The sequence below is a fragment of the Ctenopharyngodon idella genome, chromosome 10 (genome assembly GCF_019924925.1).
Source record: "Ctenopharyngodon idella isolate HZGC_01 chromosome 10, HZGC01, whole genome shotgun sequence".
In the NCBI taxonomy this organism is placed as follows: domain Eukaryota; kingdom Metazoa; phylum Chordata; class Actinopteri; order Cypriniformes; family Xenocyprididae; genus Ctenopharyngodon; species Ctenopharyngodon idella.
The window spans coordinates 32,186,930-32,213,489 of record NC_067229.1 but is presented as its reverse complement, the minus strand read 5'-3'; the positions used below and the strand labels follow the sequence as shown (position 1 = coordinate 32,213,489).

Below are 26,560 nucleotides of genomic sequence, written 5' to 3'. Positions count from 1 at the left end.
AGCTTGATACTTCAAAGAATTCATGCTGTCCTTCATACAGTCAAGATTTCTACTTCCTGCAACAGCAAAAACCCCATAACAACGTTTGACCATGGAGATGGTGTTCTTCTGCTCATAAGCCTTTTTTGCACCAGACATACCACTGATCCATGGGTCCAAAAAGTTCCAGTTTGGTCACATCCCTTCATAAAACAGTCTTCCACAACTCCACAGGTATATCCAAATGAATTTAAGCACATTCAAATCAGCCTTTTATGTTCTTCTTGTCAAGAGTGGCATTTGGCAAAGCTGCAAAGCTTAGGCAGCGTTTATTGGAGGTTATAAAGAATAAAAGATTCTATGCAAAATTCGACTTTTGGGGATTGAATAATTTCGTACACGTATGTTTAGAACCAGTTTGTTTCCTTTTTATTTTTCATTAACTTTACATTTTTGGAATCACTCAAATGTGTATTAATAAACATATGTAAAATAGTTGACTACTTTTGATTGCAACTGTGTGTGTGTGTATATATATATATATATATATATATATACACACACACATTTTTCCCCACCTGCTGTCTACAATAAACTTGTAACCATTGTTGGTTTGCAACCCATAAGCTGAGAATCACTATCATATATGCATTTTTAAAAACGATTTTTGAATCTCATACAAAAAAGAAAAGTACATACATTTTGTTCTCTCTCATTATGCTTCTAGTCTGTAATTTGTTCAGTATAGAGTCAATGACATGGCAAATACTGTGATCATGGAGGATGACTTTGTAAAGCCAATTAATGGCCGAGTATTTGATCAGAGCTTAAACCATCATTCATTACTCCCATACTGCTCTCCTAACCCTTCCATTAATTAGCTTTTATTAATGTGAGCAGTCAGGGGACTGTTCAGCCCCCAGGGCTAAAGCATTTAGAGTAATCAGCAGCCATGAATGTGAATGATGCTGAGCAGAGATGAATAATTTACCAAGTACGCGTAAGGACAAGATCATTCTTGGCCTGGCTCATCCTACAGAAAAAAGGTTTTGTCATGCCAACACTGATGCTGGGACAAAATAATACTCAGCCATAAGAAGTCTTGACAAACGGAGTTAACCAGGCTTCAATGTGTGCTTCTCAGTGAACATAAAGTGGCCATTACTTGGAGGCCTGGTTTATATATATATATATATATATATATATATTGTTGTTGTTGTTTTTTTTTGTCACATGATTTTAATTGTCACCTGTTTCTTGAGTCAGTTTAATTAAGGTGATCACCTGTTGTATAAAGAGTTGATTGTATTTCACATGGGTATTGTGCCTGATGAAGGCCTGTTGGTCGAAACGTTGCATTGAATAATAAATCTGTTGGAGCAGTTTTTTTCAGTGTGCGGACTTCACACTTCTTTTTTTCATTATCGTTATTTTGTTGTCCTGCATCTGAGTCCAATTATGGTGTTTGGGATGTGCACACCTATTTTGTATGTTTGATTCCGCTTTGTATTTATACCACCTGTTATGTTTAGTTCCTTATCGGTTCTCGTTTCAGTTTGTGTGGTTGTTGATTTCCTGAGTGCTGTGATTAAAGACCGGTCTTTCTGATACCCTTCTCTGTAGTGTGACAGTTAGAGCCACAACGTTACAGAAGAACAGATCCTCAAAATGAGAAAAAACAACAACAACAACAACAACATGGACTTAACAGCAGTGCAGCGACTACTCCCTAGGACTCCTCTGGCTCCCTCGTCCCTCCGGCTCAGCCTCAGTCAGTCATTGCACTGCCTCCGCCACGGACTTCCGGGTCTCTGGCTACACCTCGACACCCCACCCCTTCGTCTCCTCCGAGCTCCTCCTCCCTCTGGTTTCCCTGTTGGGGATTGCCCCAATAAATGCCAGTTCTTTAATGGTCTTAACCACTTCAGCACTCTGATCAGGGAGGAGCCATCATATTTTTTCCACCTTTTATTTGTGTGCAGGGTTTCACCATATACACATACTGATTATGCATTGGAGGTAGTTTCTGCAATAAATAAATAAACAGCAGTAAATAACTAAATATCAAACATGAATATCTACATGAGCCATTCCAACGAATGGGTGACATTTATGTCCCCAGGACATTGTATGTATAAATATGCATGAAAATTAGCTCTAAAATACATTTTATTATTAAGCAAAGTGTCCTGAACATTAATCTAACTGCACATTTAAAATATATAATTTAAAAGCATTATTAAAAACTACTCAGAACACAAAAAAATAGCATTTGTTACATGTCCCCGCTACCTAAACCTAAACTTTATCATGAAATATAATCATTAAAATCTTTCACAAATCTTTTTTTTTTTTTTTTTTTTGTATTGTTGTGTGACTCCATATACCATCTATGCTAAACAAAAAGAAATTTCATGAGAAATCCATAATATATCATATAAAATACAAATTTTAATCGTGTCCCCAGTTTTTCACTCAGTCCTGTTACCCTCACACACTGCCCCTTCTAAAAAACTTGGAACATGCCACATGACACATTTTCAACAGGAAGTTGCATCTGGATAATATGCAGGCCATGAGAAGACCAAAAGTAAGTCCTCTCATTTTAATTTATGCATAATTGATGAAATTGTAACTATGACTGAGAAGGTCAATCTCAACGTACTGTCCTGTTACCTAAATTATTTCTTAGATGTTATTTATTTTAAAAATATTAACTTTAGGTAAGTCACTAGAATTAGCTTAGTATCCTCATGCTATTAGCATGTACGCCATGTGACCATATGTCATGTATTTGATCATTTTTTGCTTAAAAACTAAATCCTGTTACTCCAGCCTGGTCTCATTGTCAATACGTAGGTATTAATACGTAACTTTCAAAGACACAAAACGTACATTTTTGTACGTTTAGAAAGGTGATAAAACGTACAATATTGACGTAATTATGGCACTAAAACGTAAAAATACTTACGTTTTTACAGCGAAAAAAACGTAAAATATTTACGAATCTTATCATGTCATAAAGATACATGTATAATTTCCATTTTATCGTTTTGTAGATAAATGTAAGATCCCTAAACCTCATCCCGAACCTAAACCTACCCATTTTATACAGAATGTTAAAAGAATAAAACATAATGGGCAGAAATGTGTAGGAAAATGACAATCAGTAAAAATATAACATTAAAACGATATTTTGAGCCACTAATCCTACACCTACCCCTAAACCTACCCATAACCATTTCTTAAAACTACCTACTGTTATAAATAAAAGAATAAGACAAACAAGCGTAATCACAATAATTTATTTTTTTGCGAAAATGTCAAAAGTGGTACCAAAAGTAGTTCAAATGATGATGAGTTCCAGTCACAGTCCTCTTTTTTATAGGGTACAGAGCAGAATTTAATTTATTAATCCATGAAAATATGATGAATCCGGCTTCTCTCCGTGAAGGCGCGACACTCATTTCAAATGTCAATCCACTGAAACACGGCATGTCGCAATCTGTGACGAAGCAGGGTGAGAACCAATGAGCGTTTGATATCAGTGCCGTAAACCATGTCGTAACGCTTCTCGAGGGTGGCGCTACTTTCAAATTTGAATCATAACGAGCGCGAGCTTTGACTGTGATGGTCGCTGTTGCTGAGAATGAAGATGAAGATCGATGGATAAAGGGCTGAATTTGGATCTGTTCTTTACAAACATATGGATTGTAAAGATATGGAGTACAGCGAACAAATAAAATGTATGTGATTTGTGAATTTATGTTGTGTTTTGGTGTATCTTATAGTTGTATTGTCAGTCGCTGCATAGGAGAAAACGCCTTCTGTGTCGCATAGCAAACAAACTAAATATTACAAAATGGTTAAACAATTACAGAAATTTTATTCATAAGGTTTTAAATTGTAGTCTTGTTTAACATATAATCCTCCGAAACGAGCAGCACAAGTCACGAACAGAAATGTTATTTCATATTAAGTAGATGAGTAAACTGCTTTCAATAAATTCGACTAAAACAACATTAATACATGGGAATTCATATACATTCACACTTTACGTTACATGATTTATGTTTTTATTGCTGTTAATACGTAAGTATTTTTACGTTTTAGTCCTCTAAATACGTCAATGTACGTTTTTGTGTGTATGAAAACGTAAGTAAATGTACGTGTGGTAGAATCACACTACGTAAAAATACGCACGTATTCTCATGAGATCACGTTGGTTACTCATGAAAAATAACAAGAGTGAGTAAAAGTAACAGGAAAGAGTACAGTCCTCTGTTTTGTTGATTTAATAATGTGTATATTAGTTGATATAATACTATTCACCTGTATCATATGTTTTACAGTTGAAATGACTTAAATTGTAGATTTTTAGGATTAGTTTTACAATGTGAATACCATACTTGCAGGGAGCCAGTCCACCACGAAGTGACTTAATCTTTTTGTCTTTGTCCTACTTATCTTTTGTAGAAGATGGAGATAACCTACACTGTAAAAAATTATTGTGATTTTAACAGTGAAATATTGTAAAAACGCTACGGAAAAAAATTGTAAATAGGTTAACAGTAAGTTTCAGTACTATATACAGGGAAAAACTGTAAAAGCTCTTACCAGACATTTTATGTAATTTTCACCGTAAAATGCTGTAAATTTTACTGATATTCCCACAATTCCCTGTGTGACACTCCACATTTGAAAGTATTTTGTTTAAAAAATCATGTTTCTTAATAGTTTTTGTTATCAGTTATGTACATTAGGGTTTTATGTTACATCTTCTGTTGTTTAATGAATGTTTATTGCATTATGTAAGTGTTGTGGGTTACCATGATGGTGTTTTGCGTTTGCGTGAATGACTCTTTGCACCCTCTTTATATTAGTATATACTTCAGCTCGTGGAAAAGCTATTTGTGATGAACTCTGATTCTTCATGTGGCTTTCTCTTTTACCACCTGCATTATTATGGTGGTTGTCAGTATATGTTAAAGGTACAAAACAGATTTTAGTAGTAGTGTGCATTGTTGAATTTACTTGTTTACATTCAAATTTTCTTGTTTGTAAATTACAGTTTTATACTGTAAAATTGACAGTTTGTTCTGTAAATGTGTTTACAGTTTTTCTGTATTTTTTACAAAATTATTCTGGCAACCACAGCTGCCAAAATTATTTTGTAAAAACTACGGAATATTTTTTTACAGTGTATACTATGCAGTTGCCAGAAACACCCACCGATGGCATGCTGCAAGGGAAGGAGTGAAACACACCCGCAACCCTTTCTTCTCCCCCCTTTTTGTCTTTCCTTCCCTCTCTCTCACTCTCTCTGTTCTCCTCTCTCTCCTTCTTTCTCTTTCCACCTCCTTCGCTGTGATGTACTACTAGCACACAGCACATTCCTTCAACACAGAAATCTCACTCACACACATGCACACACGGCCATGTACACACTCTCTTTCTCACATATGGACACTCAGTCCTGCTACCCAGTGTTCATTCATGTTACAAAGTGTTCATTCCTGTTAATAAATTTATTTATTTTTCTAAAAAAATAAAGTTAAACCACTGTTTTTATCAGTTTTGTTTGGCCCATTATTTATACAATTGTTAAATACATTAAATAAAAATTAAAAAATGAGACTTGAGACTTCTGTCTTCTTTTAAATGAAAAAAAATTGTTTTGCGTTTTTTATTAAAATACACCTTGCCTTAATATAAAGTGTTTTGTTTGTTTTGTTTTGTTTGTTTTTTGTCACAATTATCAGTTATTTGAACAAATAACTCTAATTTCTTTGATATAAATACTTTCTTGAGGTGAATACAAAGGAATTAATTGACATGATTTAAGCATGCTTTTTAAATGGCACATGAGTTTTGGTAACAGGACTGAGAAAACATGCATCCATCTTCTGCTTTGAAACCTTGTAAAAAAAATAATAAAGTTACCTTAGATTGACCAATACACATTTTGAATAATTAAATATGTGTAGTATTAGATTCAGTGTTGAAAAAATATAAAAAAAATAACGTTTAATTTTGAAGAGTTTCAACAAGCAAATGTCACCCATTCGGTGGAATGGCCCACATACTGTTGTATAAAACAGCAAACTCTAAATTAAACAATATAAACAACCCTCTTAAAGTGCGATTAGCAGAATAAGAAACAAAGAAGTAAACAGAATATAAAAGAGCATATAAACAACTTAAGGTACATTAGCGTCCTCATTAAAGTATAACAAATATATATTATACAGAATCATAAACAAAGTTAAACGAGGTATGGCCAGATAGTCTCAGCACTATAAACATCCAGTACTACAAACATAAAGTCAATAAATAAACTTATTCGTCAATAACTTTTGTCCTGCACTCAGAGACACTGCACGGGTGGAAAATGCGTCATAGACAGCTCCGTATGCCTAAGAGAATGTGTCACTTACGCCAAAATCCTATCCACTAGAAATTGTATAGTGCCTTTTTTTTCCATATATTAAATATTTTACATAATACAAACCCTTAACAGATACAAAACACCTCAATATTGCAATAAATCAAGGTCGACACAACAGCCTTAAACATCTACAAACTCTCAAGTCTCAGGGTGTAGGGGAGACCAGGGACAGTTGTAACACTTTTTGCAATTTTTAGCAATACATCAAAAACCATTTTTACTGGAATAACCAATTTGTTATATTATAAACTTCAATCTGTCAACTGCTGAAACAATGTATTTAAATGGTTTTATGAAATATGTACAGGTTGCAAAATTGATTTTAATACAGTCTCTCCACTGTTACAACCGTCCCAGTGTACAGGGACGGTTGTAACGCATGACAGGGACGGTTGTAACATGTCTAAAATATACATAATGAATCAATCATATACTCAAAATAGAAAATATTATTTATCAGTCATGTTATTGTGACTATTCATTTCATGTTTTTAAGTAATGATTACCTTTTTTCACACGAATGACAAAAAAGAGGATGACTCGGTGCAGAGTCACATGGCAAATGCCATATGATTTGGCCACTCCCCTGACTGACTTTCCCTGTCTGATTTCATCTGAAGCCCTTTCCAGCACAGAAAATGGGACGCCCCTGTCTGTCTTCCTCTTTCTGATATTTGGCATGCTGTCTATCACACTGACTATCTTTACATAAAAAAAGATAAATACCTTAAAATGTGATTTGATGACATTTTACATTTAATTTGCAATGCACATTGCACATTTTACTTTTAATTTGCACATTAAAGAGAAACTATGCAGTTTTTTTTTTTAGCTTGATTAGTTTTTAAAATATAAATGAAACTTGGTTGGTGATACTGGGACAGTTGTAACGGGGCGTTACAACTGTCCCAGTATCACCAACCATGTTTTCATCTCATGTGAGCTAGCTTGACTGCTAGTTTGACACTTGTTAGCCATTTCTATTTTTAGCTTACAAAACAGGGATTCTAATAATACATGTTTGAATTCATAGACATTTGATCCTATAACAGCATCCAAAAAAGTACATCAGAAAGAAAAGTAATTTTTTTACCTCAAAAACAATCTTTTGTAGATTACTCCGTCAGGAAGATTCAAATGTGGCTCCCTTTATGGCAAAAATGGAGGGAAACTAACTGAGCATGTGCACAGTGAGTGTCATCACTCTAGGTTGTTTCTGATTGGAGGAATTCAAGGTGTTACAACCGTCCCCTGTTACAACTGTCCCTGGTCTCCCCTACTCACACTATAGGCACATTGCCTTGAACCGAGCCCGAGCGCGATAGTCCCCACTCCTCCACAGGCCCGCACTCACATTGCACTTAATGTCGAGGGCCAGAGCACGCTTACGTCATATACGATGCAACTTTTGTATGGAAGAAAACAGGAAGAAATACACTTTCACTAAGATAGATGCTGACTAATAGATTTGGGAGTTTTTATCTTATTTTCACTTTCAAAAAAATGCTGCCATTTTCACTTTTCTACTGTCCAGTGACAATTTAGAAAGTAAATGCAACGGAAGCCTACTGTTTTAGTAATTAACGTAACTTTAATTACGCAGAATGGGGCCGTTCACTTTATCAATTCCATTGCGCTACTTTTCTATTATTTTTCATTGTTTAAACACGCTCTACCACTTTGACCATTGCGCTCACGTCTCACATCCTTTGCACCGTCTTGGCATGACGCGGTGTTTTAAAAACGCGGCGTTTAAATTAAAAACTAAAAAAAAAAAAAATGCGTCTCTATGCCTGCACTGACCTGCGTCTCGCGATTTTAACCGCTACGCGTTCTGTGTGACTACTCGAAATATAAACAATGAATTCTTCAGTGTTGTTATTTAAGCAGACAGTTTGCCTCGTACTTTCAGTTTAACAGCATTTACAGCAAGCAAAAGAGGGCAAGGTTTCAAATGAACAATGCATATGGATTTTAAACACCTACATTATGTTCTTGCTCCGTCCATGCAATAAATGCACGTTCTTGAATTAATTAAAAATAAATCTTTAGATATAATCAATCAGAGATATAAATGTATATGTTAATATTTACAAGTAATTTACAAGGCAACAACACCCCGTAATTCGCACCTTAGCATGCATATTTTTCTGCCCGTTTTGGCTAGTGATTGTCAGCCTCTGCTTTTCTGCCACACACTGAAGCGCGTGAGTGTAACGCACCTTGCCGTATACTTTCAGCTAAGAAAAGAAAAATAGCCTACTGCAATTTTCTTGTTATTTTTTTATTAGTTGGGTATTCTACAGCCCTTCGTCAAACTTCACAGCCCACTTCAGTGTTCTTAATCAATGAACAAATCATAAAAAAAATAAAAAAATAATGCTATCTGTACCTAAATTCTGATTGGGTGGGCAAGGCAGACGTTTGGGTGGGCTCAGCCCATCCCTGCCCATGCCTAGAGCCAGCCCTAGGCAGCTGATGTTAATGGAAGAATTTGCAGCTTTACTCACAAACTACAATTCCTGTTCATCAATAAGGTGAGATCCAGACCCACTATGCACCCAAATACACTCAAATTAATTACATGAATTGAAAAGTGTAGTATCAAAGATGTTTGCCATCGTAATGATGACAGTAGCGCACAAAAGTAGTAGCTGTTCCGTGCTCAGACACGGTTAGCGCTCACACTGCATGCGAACCGCGCTCGAGCCCAACTGAACCGTGCTCTGGCCCACCTCTTCCAAGCGGGCCAGGGCCGGCTAAACGAACCACGCCCGGGCATGGTACGGAGCGATCACACTACTCAAACGAACCGGGCTTTGGGGGTCAAACGCGCTCGGGCACGGTTCAGAGCACCTAGTGTGAGTACACCCTCAGTTAAGCTCAAGTGCACAAAAAGGCCACAAGTAAAGCAGTATCCTTCAAAAATGTCTTGTCAATATAGCGGATAAATAAAATAATGTTAAGTAAAGTTAAATAGTCAAAAATACTTGCCCTGTATGTGCTGGTTTCGGCCTCATCACTGGCTGCAGTCATGACCTCATCTCCTAAATCAAACACCTGCAATTCAGCAATTACCTGTTAATGCACTCACATTCACGTAAAGTAGCCTTGCTGACAAGTTTGGGTGAGTAAGGGTAAAATGCAAAGATATAGTACAATGCCCTTAGATGGCGATATCACTTCTTTATAGCAGAAACAAACTGCTGCAGAAAAAGTTAGATGCCATGCAAAATGTAATGTGTAATTACATTACTCATCATAAATGTAGTGGAGTAAAAAGTACATTTACTTGTTCAAAAATGTAGTCAAGTAGAGAGTAAAAGTTGCTATTATCTTTGATACTCAGTACAACTACACATAAGCTAAAAAGATACTTAAATACAGTAACTAATTACATTTACTCGAAAACTTTACACCACTGGTTCGTGTAACCCGCTGTTTGGTGAGTTTATGTTCCAAGTCAAGTTCATGTTTTGTTCATGTTATTTTCTGTTTGAAGTCATGTTTGTTTCAAGTTCGATTTGGATTTCATTGTTTCGAATCGGTTTGGGTAATAAAGCTGCATTTGGGTTCACCTTTAACTTGCCTCAGTGGACTGACGTTACAGCTACTACACGTTACACAATTCACTTACAAATAAGTCAGATAGAGTAAATGGTATGTGTATCTGACGTGCTGTCTGAGGGCTCCGGGCACTGTATTTGGCCCAAACCCAGAGTACTCTCCCCATATTCCTGGCTGTGGTAGGAAACAGCCAAGAGTGAGGAATCAGGGTAGTGGAGGGATGCTGAAAACTGTCAAAGAACGTAGGTAAGTTGACTGTATGTATAGGCCACCTCTCATGCTGATAGGATGGACGTGATAATTGCTGATGACAGTGGAACCAAACTTGCTTTCCAACTTGCTTTGCAACTATTCAAAGGGCAAGTTGGACAGAGAACTGAGCTCCTGCAGGAGCGGAAGAGATAACACTGTTGCGGCAGTGAATGTAAGTTGGGTGGAGAAATGGAGCTTTTGCGGGAGTGGAGGAGATAAAACTGCTGCGGCAGTTCAAGAAATTTGTACAGAAAAATTGAACTTTTGGAGGGAGTAACACTGCTGTGGTGGTGAAGCATGTTGGACAGAGAAAACGGAGCTTCTGTGGGAGCGGATAAATTAAGCTGCTGTAGGTTGTATCACTGCTGCGGCAGTGAAATAATACATTTAGCTCCTGCGGGAGCGAGTGGGTGGATGATGCTGCGGCAGTTAACGTGGAAATATTTCCACTATTTAGTGGATTGATGGTGTTAAATTGAGGTGGATGCAGTAAACCTGTAGGTTTGGGTGTATGAGAACAAGTTGACACTAAAGAATTTAGCTGATGAGGGTTCATTGCGCTTCTTTGATGTGGAAGCAATTTGATCGAATGTAACACTTGAAAGCCTCCGACAACCAGTGGCCAAGTGCTTGGATCTGCTGCTGGGAGAGGCCTTTTTGGGCAGCTGTGGTTGCTATACCTATACCAAATGAATGGCTGGAAAAGTGATCTGCTGGGATGCCGGATTGGAGCAAAATGGATTTAAGGTGTTTTTGGAACCAGAAACTTGTGACGGGGCGATTGGAGTCGTCTGCAAAGAGAGAATTTCGGGAATTTAGCCTGTGAGCTTATAAAATGTAGGCAGGCTAAGAGGGATTGGTACAGTTGAATTGGTGACGGGAGATTGAAAATGTACATGAAATGGCCTTTTTTGTTTGATCTGTCTTACTTTGCTTTAAGAAGTAAGAGGTGGTTTCATCCAAAAGGACTAGCCCTGATGATAAAACATTGCTAAAACAACAAAGCTGGTGGTGGCCTAAGACTTTTGCACAATACTGTACATACATACATTTTATGAGTATGTCTAAAGTTATGCGTTGTCTAGCATCTGTGCGGGTGGGTTGAGTTCTTTGGATGCCTTTGATGAGCAGAGATGTCTGTGTATTGGCTATTTCTGAGGAGGGCGAACCGAAAATAAGTTGGAAAAATTGGATTCTGAAAAAGAAAAAAGGACAGACCGTTCCATTGTTTAAGGAAGGTTATCCATAAACTGAGCTTGTTGCAGCACAAGCTAAGGAGATTTGGTCCTCTAGCGTGTGAATTGAAGATGCGAGGGAGAGGAGGTGTGAGATGAAAGGGCGGCCTTGCAGGATTATGTGCATTGCAAAGTTTAAGTGGCCGAGCAAAGATAGCAGCTTGCGTTTAGAACAATTTGAATTGTCTAGGAGGGTGGATGCGACCAGAATTATCCTGTCAATTTTTCCTTAGGTAGTGAGGCCTGGAAATTAACTGTATCTAAGTTTATGCCCAGAAATTCGATGGATGTGGCTGGACCCATGGTTTTATCTTGGGTGATTGGAATCCCAAGCTCAGCGAAAATCTTTTGGACTGTCAGAAATGTGTGGCTTGGATAGAGTCGGGAGGCAAGATGATTAAGAAATCATCTAAAAGGTGAATAACATAAGGATTTGCATAGTTATTAGAGAGAATCCAGCAAATAGCTTCTCATAGCATGTCGAAAATCTTAGGGCTGCTTTTGCAGCCAAAAGTTAGGTGGTCGGCAAAATAAAATTTTCTGTGCCAGCGCACGCCAAATAAATGCCATGAATCCGGGTGGATGGGCATCACTTTGAATGCATAAGTGATGTCGACTTTGGCGAGCCAAGCGCGGCGACCTAAGTCTTTGATCAAGGTTATAGCTTGGTCAATGATGTGGTAATGAAGAGAAAATTCTTAGAGAGAGATGAGGCTGTTTATGCTTGGAAATGAAGAGTTGTGCAGGGCTGAGAGATCAATTATTAAGCGGTTTTTGCTTGAAAATTTTCTGATAGCCACTCCAGTGGGACTGAACACTAGAAAGGGGGAATGTTAAAAGGGCCGATCATGAAGTCTGAATCAGTTTCTTTTTTAATTAGAATGTTGACTGTGTCAGGCTCAGCGAAAGCGACTGGAGATTGTCACAAATAATGCTTTGGGATGGGAGACTTTCAACGCCAGGTTTGAAACCATGCTCGAGACCAGACAGTAAATAGTCAGTAAAGTTAGTGTTAGGGTGGTGAGACAATTCAGTACACAAACAAGAAATATTCACAGGATCGACAATAATTTTTTAAATCTTTATTTAAGGATCTTTTAACAGGGCATATTGTGCGGGCATGAGTCTCACCAACAAAAGCTACAAATATGCAAATATGCAACGACAACTCTGCCTTGTGCATCTCCCTAAGTTAAAATTGTTGCAGACTTGACTGTTGGACGAGAAAGTAGTATTTCTTCTTTTGAAATCCAAATCTGAGGAGTCGAAGTTGATGTTTGCTGGCCGATGGGACAGAACTAGTTGACTTGACCTGTGATGAATCTGGGCAAGGGGGAATTGACGGGTTAATCATAGGACAAGCTGTGGTGGAGTGAGCAACTCATCTACAGACTACACAGGAAATGTTACGGCAACCCAGGAACACTCTGTTGTTTAAATGCATGTCTAAAGCACCCCAGTAAGGGCACCGATTCCACTGGGCTTCGCGGACAGGTGCATTTTGCTGAGAACAGCTTGTGATAGATGTAAAAGTGAGTTCCTCCTTAAGATAATGTGAGCTCCACAATTATCACAAGATAATCGTTTAGTTCTCGTCTCCTGTGGGGAAGTGCAGTGCAAAGGTTTAGCTGTAATGGCTGAAAGCAATTCAGAAAAGGAAATAATGTGGGATGGACTGTGTGCTGGATTTTTAAGGGTGACTGCAAAATCACCACAGTCGATTTGGCGATTTGAGATGGAAGGAGGAAGTAATGATAGTAGGGAAGATAAATCGATGTCTGCACATGTGAGGATCTGTGCTCTGATGTTGCTGGCAACGGGATAGACAGTGGATAGACAGTGGGATAGGCACTGGTGTTGCGGAAAACAGAGTGAAAGGAAATCTAGCTTGGGCTAGAGTGTTAGGAGGAAGAAAGGCCGGGGCTGGGGCTGAGGCTGAGGCATCCTCGCACTTGAGCCTGGGGGAGGGAGGGAGGCTGGGGAGGAAAATAGGGCATCTGGGCCTGCGCTGCTAGCGGAGGCAGCCTTGCTCTAGAGTCTGATGGTGGGGCTGCAGGCCACGAACAGGGTAGAGGGTTGAAGAAAGTGACAGGAAAAGGCTGTGGCTGAGCCTGCACCACTGGCAGAGGCATACTCATGGGTGACGTGTTGATGGAGGCTGGTATTATGACGTGGGACGCAGCGCTAGGGAAAGCTATGGTATGTAGCTCGGAGGAACAAAGAGGAGTGTGAGGCCTGGCAGCAGCGGAATCTGGGGTGCTGCCCAAACTTGCAGAGAGCTTGCTACTGCGTCCTGGTGCTCGAAGACGCGGTCTTGCAAGGGAGGGAGATGCTGATTTTTGAGAGCATGAGTTTGGGGCCTTGCAGTTCTTACTTGCTTTGTTAGCGGCTTTGGAAGGTGGAGTGGGTTTTGGAGATGGGAATGCTGACTGAAGTGAAACATACAGATTGTATAATTCTGCTTTGTTCATCAAAATGAACATCAGCACTGATTAGTTGTTTTAACCCCAACACTGTCCATTTTTCTATTGCAGGGATTGTGGGGTGTAGGAGGTGTAAGAGGATGCTGAAGATGATGTTGGATGTCTTGATGGCAAAGGCAAGCCTCGGTATCTTGGGGTACGAGAAGCAGCGTGGCTGGGCCGATGACCACACGGTGTTGCTTGAGGCTCGGTTTCAGTGTCCTGTTGAGCGCGAGTGCTCCTTGCATCAGTGAGATGCAGTGAAGAATCCTGGACAACAAGGGAATCGTCATCGAATGGGAAGAGTTCAGTTGTTGACATTGTAACAAATGGGTGGGGCCAGATGCTGAAAACTGGCAAGGAACATAGGTGAGTCGATTGTGTGTGTGTGCATGTGTGTATATATATATATATATATATATATATATATATATATATATATATATTTAGGCCGCCTCTCATGCTGATAGGATGGACGTGATAATTGCTGATGACATTTAGATTGGATAGATCATTTGAACATGCTCCTCCCAAACTTTGTTAATAAAATCATATCATGGCTGACTGCAAATATTAATTGCATTGATAATTGTAAACTTGTGCTGGATGCTGCATCCACACCAGTAGGTGTCAGTATAAGCCAAAGATGACTTTCACATCTGCCAGTCTGACATACTAAACAAAAAAATATTCAATAGGGTCTGGCTCCAGACTTAAGGGGCGAGTGGAGCTCCACTCTCGAACAGGAAATACGTCACCTCCACTAGTGGAGCTAGCTACAGCTATGGCCACTGGGCACGCGTACATCAATATTGCGTCATTTAATTACTGTATTTGCTTTATTGTAAGGGTAAGTTTAGGGTTGGTACACTGCCATGGCTTAAAATCAATAATACAATATATTTTATTTAAGTAGTATCAAACTTAAAAAAGAGTTATTTACATTGCTCAATATTATGCACTTCAGATTGTTTTCCATTTCATGCAGGACCATATTTTGGAAATCGAATTATTTGTTTGACAAAATCACATGAATATTCATTAGGCTACATGAGCACTCATGAGACAAAAACACATAACACGGCAACGGTAAGATTTTGAGTAGAGAAACAAATGCATCCTGACATCACAAAAACAAAAAAACAAAAACAACAACAACAACAAAAAGACAGGTTTTAAATAAAGGAGACAAAAAATAATGTAAAAACAAACAGTCAAACCATATTAATTATTCATGTCCCAGTGCATGCTGGGAATAGGAACTACAAAGCACCTTACAGTACACTTATTACAAGAGCAACCTGGTATTAAATGTTTTGCACAAAGATAACATCTGGATCACCCCATATGAGGTTTGAACCTACAACCTATAGCTTTGCAGCTCAGATATTTAACCACTATTTGCCAGTACAGTGCTCAGAAATACAAAAAGCATGCAAATAACTCAATTTTAGTTTATTATAATCCACTAAGGTGTGAATCACATTGGTCATCTCTACAGCCATCATCCTTATCTTTTCCAGACACTTCCTCAATTAAGAATCCTTTAGCATGTTGTTGTCAATGAAGGAGAGCACTTGACCTTGCTGTCAACATTAATTAGGCTTGATGTGTTTGACACACTGTGTACATCTCAAATTATCATGTTACAGTCTGATATAACCTTTAGTCAGTCTTACAAATCCCGACACAGCTTTGCACTGGCTCAATAAGAGCTGCCAGGTAATGAGTTACCCAGTTAGACACCGACAGCTGCTCCCATCTGACCGGAGCCGAGATGAGACGAGACGTGGGAACAGAGAGGCGTCCGAGAGGGTGATAAAAAGAGATGAGGTGCCCGGCAGAGAGGACGATGAAAGGAGAACTTAAAAAAGCACAATTATAGGTAAAACTTGTCTAGTGAGGAGAGCAACACAATGTTTTTTGTAGTGCCATTGAGCTGTTGCCTTCCTAGATTAAATTAGCATGGCTACGTTAGAACTTATTTATTTGAGTGAGTGCTCAAGCTGTCCCTTTTTAACCTTGCTGGAGTTTAATTAAATTAAATCAGCCATATAATTGTTCTTTTAAGCTTCCAACAACTTTAGGGGAGTGAATTTTAAGAGTTCACCCAATTCACGTATAGGTCAAAAAGAATCAATTGCGATTACGGCCAAAATATATTCCACAAACTTTTGTGTTTGTGTATATGTGCTACATTCACACAGTGATCCAGAAATAGGATGGAAAAGGTCACTTGGGGGATCATGTTGTCATCAACAGAAGTTGAAACAGAAGTATTTTAGATTCTGGTGAAAGCAAACACATATTGAACCAGAAAATTCTCAAATCTTTGGGAAATACACTGGGAAAAGGAAATATCACGCAAAGCCCATTTCCTCCTGTATTAAGATCTCATTTGGATCATTTATACTATGCAGTACATTCTTATTCCCATTATATGACTTAATGTATTGGCCAAAACATTAAACTGTTACAATATTAAATATGCTTGTTCAAGATACATAAAATGAGTGGAAGCAACATTATTCTTGAACATTTTGAAATAAAGACTGGTGTTTAATATTCAGTTATGATGGAGATTTAGTTTGTTATGTTTTTGATTTTTTGTATCTTGATTTAAGAGTGTTTAGATATTTGTACTGGCCAACAAGACAAAAATACTGAGTAAGAAATCATACTCAGTATAGTAATTATATAATTTATACATTACTTGAACTAATGTGTCACAAATTGTGCAGGCAATGTATCATTTTGCAGAAATATTACCACACAATTTCTTACTTGCAGAGTTCAAAAGGTATCAGAAATGGCTCATTTGCCAAATTACTTTTATGAATATAATAGCAGAAGCTAAGGTTTGTTTGCCAGGTTTAGTAAACATAAAATGGTTGGTCGTGCTTGGCTGAGTGAGATGTAGACGTAAAAAAAAAGAGTTATCAGACCCTTTGCTATATACTACCATATAGTGAAAAAGAGTTCACCAAAACCAAAAATGAGTTAAATTGTTAATCTTTGTATTAGAAAATGACACAGTGCACTTGTTCGACAATCTAGTTAAATATGTGCAGACCACATACTGTTATGTTATAAATGATCAGAACACCATGTCTTCTCTTAACAAGGCCTGTGTCTAATGGTTTTCATCAGAGCCAGACAGAGTACTTGAAATAACCCTCTTATGTTGAAAGAAAGGCTAACAGCTTTTTTCTCCTCTGTGTATCTCAGAGATCATTTTCACAGATAATGAGATTTGTTAACTTGGGAGATCAATAGAAAAGCTAGACTGTTTCCGCTTCTGCAGGGGAAGAGTTTTGACCTAAACAGTGAAACCTTTAAAGAAAATTTGTCATTATGCACAAAACAAATGTGTATATAACAATACTGTGTGGTGGTCTTCTGAAATGGTTGGGTAAGTTTTCTGGCTTTGTGTTTTTTAAGTGCATTGTGAATTCATGTTCCCATTTGTTTACCTTCATCCAACTTCAACACTCTTAAAAATAAAGGTTCTTTTTTAGCATTAATTGAACATGCAACATACAATATGTTTATAGTAAAAATATTTATTTTAACAATACAAATACAAACCAGATATACATAAAGTTCGAAAGCTGCTCTGGAACAATATTTCTAATTGACATATGCTATAAATTAATTTTGGGTAGAAAAAAAGGGATAATTTAGTACAAAGTAGATTTTTAATATTTCAGTTAATTTATCTTGGACTTAGTACAATGACAAATTAAATCTATCAATTATTTTAGCAAAACATTGTCTTATTTTTTCCTCACACAATATAAATGTGTCTGAAAATACATCTGCTTTTATATTTTAGGAAGGGAATGCCTTGCAAGTGGCTCCTGGTATTTGGGGGTCCTTGGCATCAAAATGTTTGAAAACTCATCCACCATTTTTCATATTCAATTTGTTTTTGCACTGCCATTTATTGTCTCATCTGAAATTTTGGAGGAGACAATGCTTTCCTTGCCTCCTTAGAGAAAATACCTCTGGTATGTACATCAAAATAATGCTTGAGAAAAGAATACAATCCAAACACCAATAAGAATATGGTATTATCTTTATCTCAAAAGCTACACACCACTCAAAAGTTGATAGAAAACAAATTCAAATATACAGAAACATTCTATAGCATTTTTGACATTCTGGGGTTTCCGCAATAATGCCATTGAAGAACCATTTTGAACCCTTTTCCCCCAAAGAACCTTTCAGTGAACATTTTTATTTATTTATTTATTGCGAAGAACAAATTAATAATCTAAAGAACATTTTTTTTTTTTCAAACTATAAAGAACATTTTGTGCAGTGGAAAGGTTCCATGAATGTTAAATCATGTTCTTCATGGGACCATCAATGCCATTGAGAACTTTTATATTTAAGAGTGCACATCTGTTTTACCAGCAGGTCTAAACCTCTGGAAACCTCTGGACTGATGTAAAAGTGACTGAGAGCATTTACATGCATGTTCTTAACCCGATTATGCTTAATAAGCCAACAATGTGTTTGGTCATGTAAATGCATTAACCAGTTTACCTTTATCGGAGTAAGGTCATAAACGGCTTAAGCATAAACCGATTGACACAGCTAGTTCCCTTTTGAAGTGGAACTTCAACACTGCATCTGGCTTGACACTATGGGAGAATGCCATCAGCGTGACCGAAGTCTGATGCATGCGTGACAAACACGGCAATTAATTGGCCGGTGACAGTCCATGATGTCATAAGCGGAGCACCCGTAAGTATAAAAGGCACCAGCAATTCACGTAATCAGCTTTTTTGTCTTCAGGAGCCGTTTGTTTGCATAGCACCTGGTGATGACAAACTACTATGGATGAAAGCAAGCCTTTCAGGAAGTGTGTGCCTCCGTGTCACAGGTTTTTGACACCTGAGGACACATAATCTGTGCGTGTTGTGCTTGGAAGAGCATACGCGTTCAGCGCTCAAGGGTACTAAATGTTCCCAATGTGATAAATTCACAATGAGAAAGCTTCGCTCGTGCTTAGCCCTCTTTTTGAGAGATGAGGGACAAGTGTCTGCACCTCGTGGCTGTCGATGAAGCACAGTGGAGGCTGAAATCATGAATATCGCAGGTCGAGCTGGTGGAGCAATTTGAGAAAGCTCTTTCTCATTCCTCAATCACCAGCTCGAGCAATCTATTGGATCAGGACATGCTGTCATTAGCGTCTTCACATCTGGCAGATGGCATTGTGCTGGCAGAAGAAGAGGTGTATGTGGTTGGTGTGTGTATTGAGCCTTCTCAGCCTGCCAGCCCCTCACACGAGGAGCTTCTGGATGTGATGGCCAGTGCCACAGCCAGATTAGATCTGGTTTTGGTGCAAGAAACAGGAAGTTGCTCAGGGCAGACTAGACGAGCAATTCCTGTCAGGCCATAGCCGTCCCTTCTCAATGAGCCTTCAGTTTCTTCTGGAACTCCACACAGAAGTGGAGCAATCATTGAATCAACCCTATTCAGCTTGCATGTATCCCTTTCAACATCCGAATTATGCAAATGTGGAGTGATTGTGTGAGTGGGGATATGTGGAGATGTCCCCTGTTGAAGAGACGTTTGCTAGCTATCTCTCACAGGGTGAGGCATCCTCTCTGAAGGCTCCAGTCTTTCCATCTAAGCTGCTGCAGACCACATCACGCTTGGGCAGCAGGCCAGACTGGTGATGCTTTGCACACAAGGGCTGTGTTGCAAGCCTACCAGGCTGACCTGCTAAGAGACTTGGATCATTGTCTCCTGAAGCAGTCGCTGAGTTGCGCCCCACTACAGACCTCACACTCCGGGCTACCAAACAAACATCTGCTGCTGTTGGGCATTTAATGGCAGCAATGGTGGTTACGGAGAGGCATCTGTGGTTGAACCTGGCTGATATTAGGGTGAGAAAATCTTTCTCCCTGATGCTCCAGATGTCACCCCCTGAACTTTTCGGCATGTCCAAACAGTGGCCGAGAAGTTTAGAGAGGCGAGGGCACAATCAGTGGTATTCAGAAAATCTATCCTGTGTCAATCCAGGTCTCCCCCTTTTTACAAAAGTGGCATTTCTGGAGGTTATAGCCTTAAATAATCTAGGCTCCTGGAAATAAGCTGCTGAAGTTCCCCTCAGGGTAATCGAAAATTAGGTCAGGCAATTTGCAGGTATCCCTCTGTTTCATTATGTCCCTCTACTGTATATTGGGTCGTAAGTGTGCTTTGCTCCCCTTCAGTAGGATACAAACTTTTCAAAATCAGAGTATGAGCTGGCTCTCCTCCGATATTCTGGAGTGTTATCTGTTATCTTATCTGAGACATATTTCCCCCTTTTGGCTGGCTTTAAGTGTTGATGCTAGGCAAACAAAGCTGCGTTAGGTCCATCAGTTAACCTTTCGCCTAGTCCCCCTCCCCGACTAAAGTTGGATTTTTAAGTAGGGATACCGCTCCCCTTAATAGATGCTCCTTAGACTAAATGTTTTAAAAAATGATAATAATACAGTTTTTAGTAGAGTGCTCTTGCTAAGTGGAGTTCAGCTGCCCCCCGTAACAAAATTTGGGGTTGAGAACTATGCACAGGCTCCCTTGCTGCTCCCTGAATGTAGAGCCCAGGAAAAAGAGAATGCTAGGTGCTTCTGTTTTTCCTGCTCTTTGGTATAAGCACGATAGGCTTCCTATTAGAGAAGTGGTATCATTAAGGAGGCCCCTTATTTTTGCTATGCCGCGTGTAAGGTAAGGTACCTCTTAGGGTAAGGGAACTAAGATATGGTGGACATTAATGTCCCCTGCTTACTTTCCCCTCCTCAATTGTCAAAAATTGACTAAGAGTCTTTTAGATCCTGGGAAAACATTTTTACAAGCCAGGCATGAGGGCTCTCCCCTATTTGCTCCAGGGTAGAGCTGTATAGCTCCCCGGCGGTTTTCTGTGGGTTGAAGTTAATGATAAGAATCTATTGGTATATATTCTATACTGTTCTTGTATTGGTATCCTTCTTATAGAATTGAGGGTGGGCATTCCCTCAGCATGGCATAGTGGGTATTGGTTCCCCATTACGTCAAGCCAGATGCAGTGTTGCCAGATGGAATGTCTCAGGTTACAAATGTAACCCTGGTTCCCTGAGAAGGGGAGCGAGACACTGTGTCTTGTCACCATGCCTAGGGCCTGCCTGCACATCTCCTTTAGACAAAAAAGTTTGTACATTTGTAATTGGAGATGATTTCTGCCCCTTACTCCAATTTCACCCGGCATGTAAACACATTAACCTGCTTTCTGTCAGCTTATTGAAGTGCACATATATGTGACAGGAAAGCGTCCTTACTGTAGATTTAAGTGCATCCAGACTAAGCGAGCATTTCACAGTAAGGGAGGAGGAAATAGACCTCAAACTCTGACTCTTTCTTGACCCAAGAAATTATAAAAATGTGTTCTTATCTCATGCAGTTGAAGTAGAAGTGGGACAGTCAAAATGCTGCATCTGTAACTGCATGAGTGGATGATATATGAGTCCCGCTGACATGTGGGAACACTCTTCGGTTTTTAATGCTTCACAACTGACATAACAAATGGAATACAAGAAGTCAGATACACAAAGGATTATGTTTTGACGTCACTAATGGGACATAATTAACCTGATTTATTAATTAAGTCTTATAAACATGGTTTACTTGCATTACCGGGTAATTGGTTTCCATGTAAACCGGGACAATGGGTTATTTCAATAAGCTGATTTTTGTGAGTTATCAGCGTATTGATGTATATGTAAACATGCTCACTGTTTCAGAATGAGACATCAGAAAATCAAGAAAACCTGAGGAAGCCTTCGGTTTCACAATAACAAAAAACAGGGCATGAAACACTGTATTTAGATGTACCTGACCAATGCGTATACATATGTTTTAAAAATAAAATTGTATTAATATTTGAACAGCATCTAGACATATATATGTAATTGCAATGTCAAAAAAAAAAACAAAAAAAAAACATGAATCACCAAGACAGCTTCAGTAGGACAAACGTTCTGACTTTAGCGCTCTTCATATGATGTGAAGCTGCATTTCAACCCCCTTGCATTTCAAATATCCATATTTAACAAGTTATGAAGTAAAATATCTAGCTTCCGCCAGACCACCTTCCGTATTTTACTTACGAAGAAAGTGTAAAATTCTCACAATTCAAAACTCTTACATTACATCCTTCGCTTTCCCTATTGAACTTACGGAAAAAAACTTAACCGACGTGATGCCATTTTACACTTTCGTCGTAACTTGAATATGGAAGGCAGTCTGGCGGAAGCTAGATATTTTACTTCATAACTTGTACAAACGCATAGCTTCGCTTCAGAAGGCCTTTATTAACCTCCCGGAGCCATGTTTATGATGGATGGATGTGGATGGAGACACTTTCTTCAGCTCATACTCGATCCCGCTCACTGCCATTATAAAGCTCGGATGCGTCAATATATTTATTAATATTTCTCCAATTGTGTTCATCTGAAAGAAGAAAGTCATATACACCTAGGATGGCTTGAGGGTGAGTAAAGCTTGGAGTAATTTTCATTTTAAAGTGAACTAATACTTTAGTACTGAAATATTTGGAGCAAGCTCACTTTTTTACCATTTTGGACCTCAGTGGTTTCTTTTCAGGGGTCTCTGAATTAGCAAAACACCACTGTAAAATCACTGGAGCTGTGACATGGCAAAAACTTTCTGCCTTAAATCTTCAAATAAATCTCTTTCTATTGAGGTTTATATATTATTATTAGTGATTGTGTTAGGATTTACTGGAAAAAACAGGACCCAAGGGCAGAGATAAGCGGTGAATGGTGATGGTGCAACAAACTGAACAGTCCAAAAACAGACCCACAGAGGTCTAGACAGGAGACTTGGGCACAGGATTGAGCAGCCCCAGCAGTCAGTGGAGTCTCAGGCTGAGCAGGACAGGAACCGAACAGACATAAACGCACAACACAACAGGGGAGAAACAAGACACGAACAAAATCACTCAAACAATAAATCAGTACAAAACAGAGTAAACACAAAAGTTATGTGACTGAAAAACTTAACTATAAATCTAAGGGAAAGACTAAAAAAGCTAAAATAAATAACTGAAGTAACAAGACTATAGCAAAAGAAGGCTAGGTAAGAATAAGTATAGACACAAGCTAAATAACAAATCAAATAAAAAGCTAAAGTAACAAAGCAAGAATGGCAAGGATACAAATAACTACAGAAAAACTCAAATAATAACACCCAAATAACTAAGCAATATGTCAGATGGATCTATGACAAACACAACAATCCAGCAAAGACATGAAGCAAGGAAGCACAATATAAAGGGAGAAAAGCAAATGAGGACCAGGTGAACTCAATTAGTGAAACAAGTACTAGACAAGGACTAAAAGAGTGGGCGTGGTAAAGGGAAACTAGGAGGCAAAACAAGAGGAGCAGATGGCCAACATAAACAAAGACAAAGCCATGTGCTCAAGCACAAAACAAACACGGAAACATTAGGCTTGTTCGATCGGTGTATGACATCAAAGTACCGCGAGAGCGTTTGGAGAGCATACGACTCCTTATGCTTTTGAATCGCTCTCGTGGTACTTTGATGTCATATGCCGATCGGTCTGTGCAGCGCCGATGCATCTCGAACAAAGACACAACAGACAAAGCTGCCAGGGCGGAGCCCTGACAGACTGACTGTTCACAGACACAAACTCTATGCAAGAATTAAATCCCAGATAAAAGTTGTGGTCCAATAATCTTCGCTTGATTTGCATATTACAGTAGTTTAATATCCAGCACAGATACTTAAAGGGCCACTTGGGCTTGTACTGCAGCATTTGCCCATTTGTCTTTCATCATTTGGTTAAATTACACAGTGCAATCGTCTGTGTTGTTATCAAGCCAACAGAATATAAAGAGACAAATCACATCTCATTAAAAATACTTTGTAAAGAAAATATACTTTAGCCACATTAAAGATCAACATTGTATATATATATATATATATATATATATATATATATATATATATATATATATATATATATTTTTTTTTAAATTTCTTTCCAAAAAAAAAAAAAAAAAAAAAACTGACCCCAAACTTTTGAACGGTAGTAATATTGTTACAAAAGCTTTCTATTTCAGATAAATGCTGTTCTTTTGAACTTTCTTTTCATCAAATAATCCTGGAAAAAAATGTACACAATGGTTTTCAACATTGATAATAATAATAAATGTTTCTTGCATAGCAAATCAGATCATGTGACACTGAAAACTGGAGTAATGATGCTGAAAATTCAGCTTTGCCAACACAGAAATAAATTGCATTTTAAAATATATTCAAATAGAAAACAGTTATTTTAAATTGTAAAAATATTTCACAATATTACTGTTTTTTGCTGTATTTTGGATCAAATAAATTAAACATTGGTGACCAGAAGACTTCTTTTAAAAACATTAAAAAATCTTACTGTTCAAAAATTTTTGACCGGTAGTGTCTGTATGTCTGTGTATAAACACACATATATTTATACATATCTGTAAAAATGTATATAAACACAGACACACATATACATACATATATATATATATATATATATAAATACACACACACATATTATGGAAACACAATCTTTTATGTTAGATAAAGTCTAGTTTTATTGACTTGATTAATTCTGTAAGTAAATGTGAGATAATCAAATCTCAAGATAATAATTTTTAAGTAAAGTAATTGTTTTTACGTAAAGTAATTCTAAAGCTCAACAAAAGTCATACAGTACTTGCAAAGTTACTTATAGTCAGTAGAAAGTCTGTTGGAGGACCATCAAAATAAAGTTCATATTAGCTGATATTAAGCAGACAGTCTACTAATACTCTAATGACTGGTAGGTGACATGTAGTTGCAAAGTTACTTATAGTTAGTAGAATGTCTTAAGTGGACTATATTGAAATAAAGTGTTAATTTATTTCAAAAGTCAAGGTTTAACAAGATTGAAGCCTTTAATATTTTTGTACTCTCAGATGTATTGTGTCCTCTCAAAAGTCCATCTCAAATGTATTTAATGAGCACAAAGTAATCTGAAAGTAATCGGTAGCATACTAAATTGAATCCAATCCAACAAAATAAAAATTAGAGTTAATAAACTTAATGCTTTGTTAACAGTAAATCAAATTTAAAACCATCTGGAAACCAAAACAAATATTAAAAAAATTATAATCTTCACCTTTGTGTTTATCAGAAAGAACACAGAAGTGTGATGTACAAGAGCTGCTAACAGATGGCATGAGTCATTGGGGCCAGAACACTCCAGCGGAGCCACTTGAGGAGCAGCAGTTCACTAACACATGGGAGTAACACCTCAGGAGCAGGAGTGCTGCAGATGGACTCAGTGTTATAGTTGTCTGTCTCATTCCAAAAAGATTTTTTTTCATCCCTAAGTTAAATCTGTGGTAATTTCCCAAGGTTTTTTTTTTTTTTTTTTTTTTTGCTCGCAGATGGTGTTCTTCTCTGATGAAACAGCTAACAGAAAACTATGCAACTGAAAGTGAAAACTGCATCTATCTTTAAATCTATGATGTGCCCATACTACTGAAATACTGTGAACGTGTCATGCTGTTGCTTAATCTATAGGAGTTCTTTGTTCATTTTCATAGGGGCAACATGAAGCCGCTTTCTCCTGTGGTGTAGTCAACGTCAAGGTCATTTTGAAGTTCAGCACTCACAATCACTTTTTCTGACAGGTTTTAACAAGCCACTAACCTGACCCAGCTTTAGAAATACTCAGTTTGTTAGTTCAGAATATGACAGTGTTCTTTTTTCCCAGTCATCTGAATAGCAAAAAGTGTCCCAATTAACCCAAATTCACCCTATATGAATATTTGTATTATTATTTTGAATAATTTTTATGATTTTTAATGAATATTTATGAATGTTTGTATTGTTCTTGTATTATTATTCAAATCAGTCAAATTATATATATATAGTATTTTCCTAATAAAGCAAATAAATACACAATATATTGTTCTTTACTTTCCATATTATCATTCTGAAAATAAATAAGCACATCAAATACACACATTTCTCATATACCTGAGCTCCCTGAATAGGGAACTTGAGCTGCGTCGAAACGCTGTGGGAACGCCTCTGCGTGATCGCGTCATGAAGCACGTATGAAATCAGTCCAATGATGTGACGGAACGTCATAAGTGGGTGACGTCGCTCACCAGGAAACTATAAAGCCTACCTGAGAACATACACAATTAGCTTCTGTGCCTTCAGCAAGCACTATCCGTGTGCCTTATGTATTGTTTGTCTGTCCAATTACACAGTTCGAGCATATATATCAATATGACGAGTGAACAACATTTCAGAAAGACGTTCGCAAGCCATCTCTCCCCTGATGCTGCATCATCAAGCCATTAAGGGCAACATCTGCATTGGTGGGCAAAGCGTACGCTGCAGCAGGTCAGGCGGCGACATGCCTGCGTACTATGTCGATTTTGCAGGCATACCAAGCCGACCTACTAAAAGATCTGGGTGAAAGCGGTGGGGGCTGACGTAATTCATGAGTAACGTCAGTCAGCTGATTTAGCTGGCGCCTGTGTGCACCACTTCAGGGCACTGT

At 38.1% G+C, this 26,560-nt stretch overlaps 1 long non-coding RNA gene across 1 annotated transcript in view; it reads left to right on the top strand.

Annotated features, from left to right (window-relative positions):
• The window catches only part of LOC127521889 (uncharacterized), a 29,190-nt gene extending 3,269 nt beyond the window's left edge, over positions 1 to 25,921 (top strand). The window contains exons 2-4 of the long non-coding RNA XR_007932479.1: positions 1,603 to 2,569; positions 14,016 to 14,312; positions 25,175 to 25,921. This is a non-coding gene — a long non-coding RNA (uncharacterized LOC127521889). The remainder of the gene's footprint in view (positions 1 to 1,602; positions 2,570 to 14,015; positions 14,313 to 25,174) is intronic.
• The last annotated feature ends 639 nt before the right edge of the window (positions 25,922 to 26,560 follow it).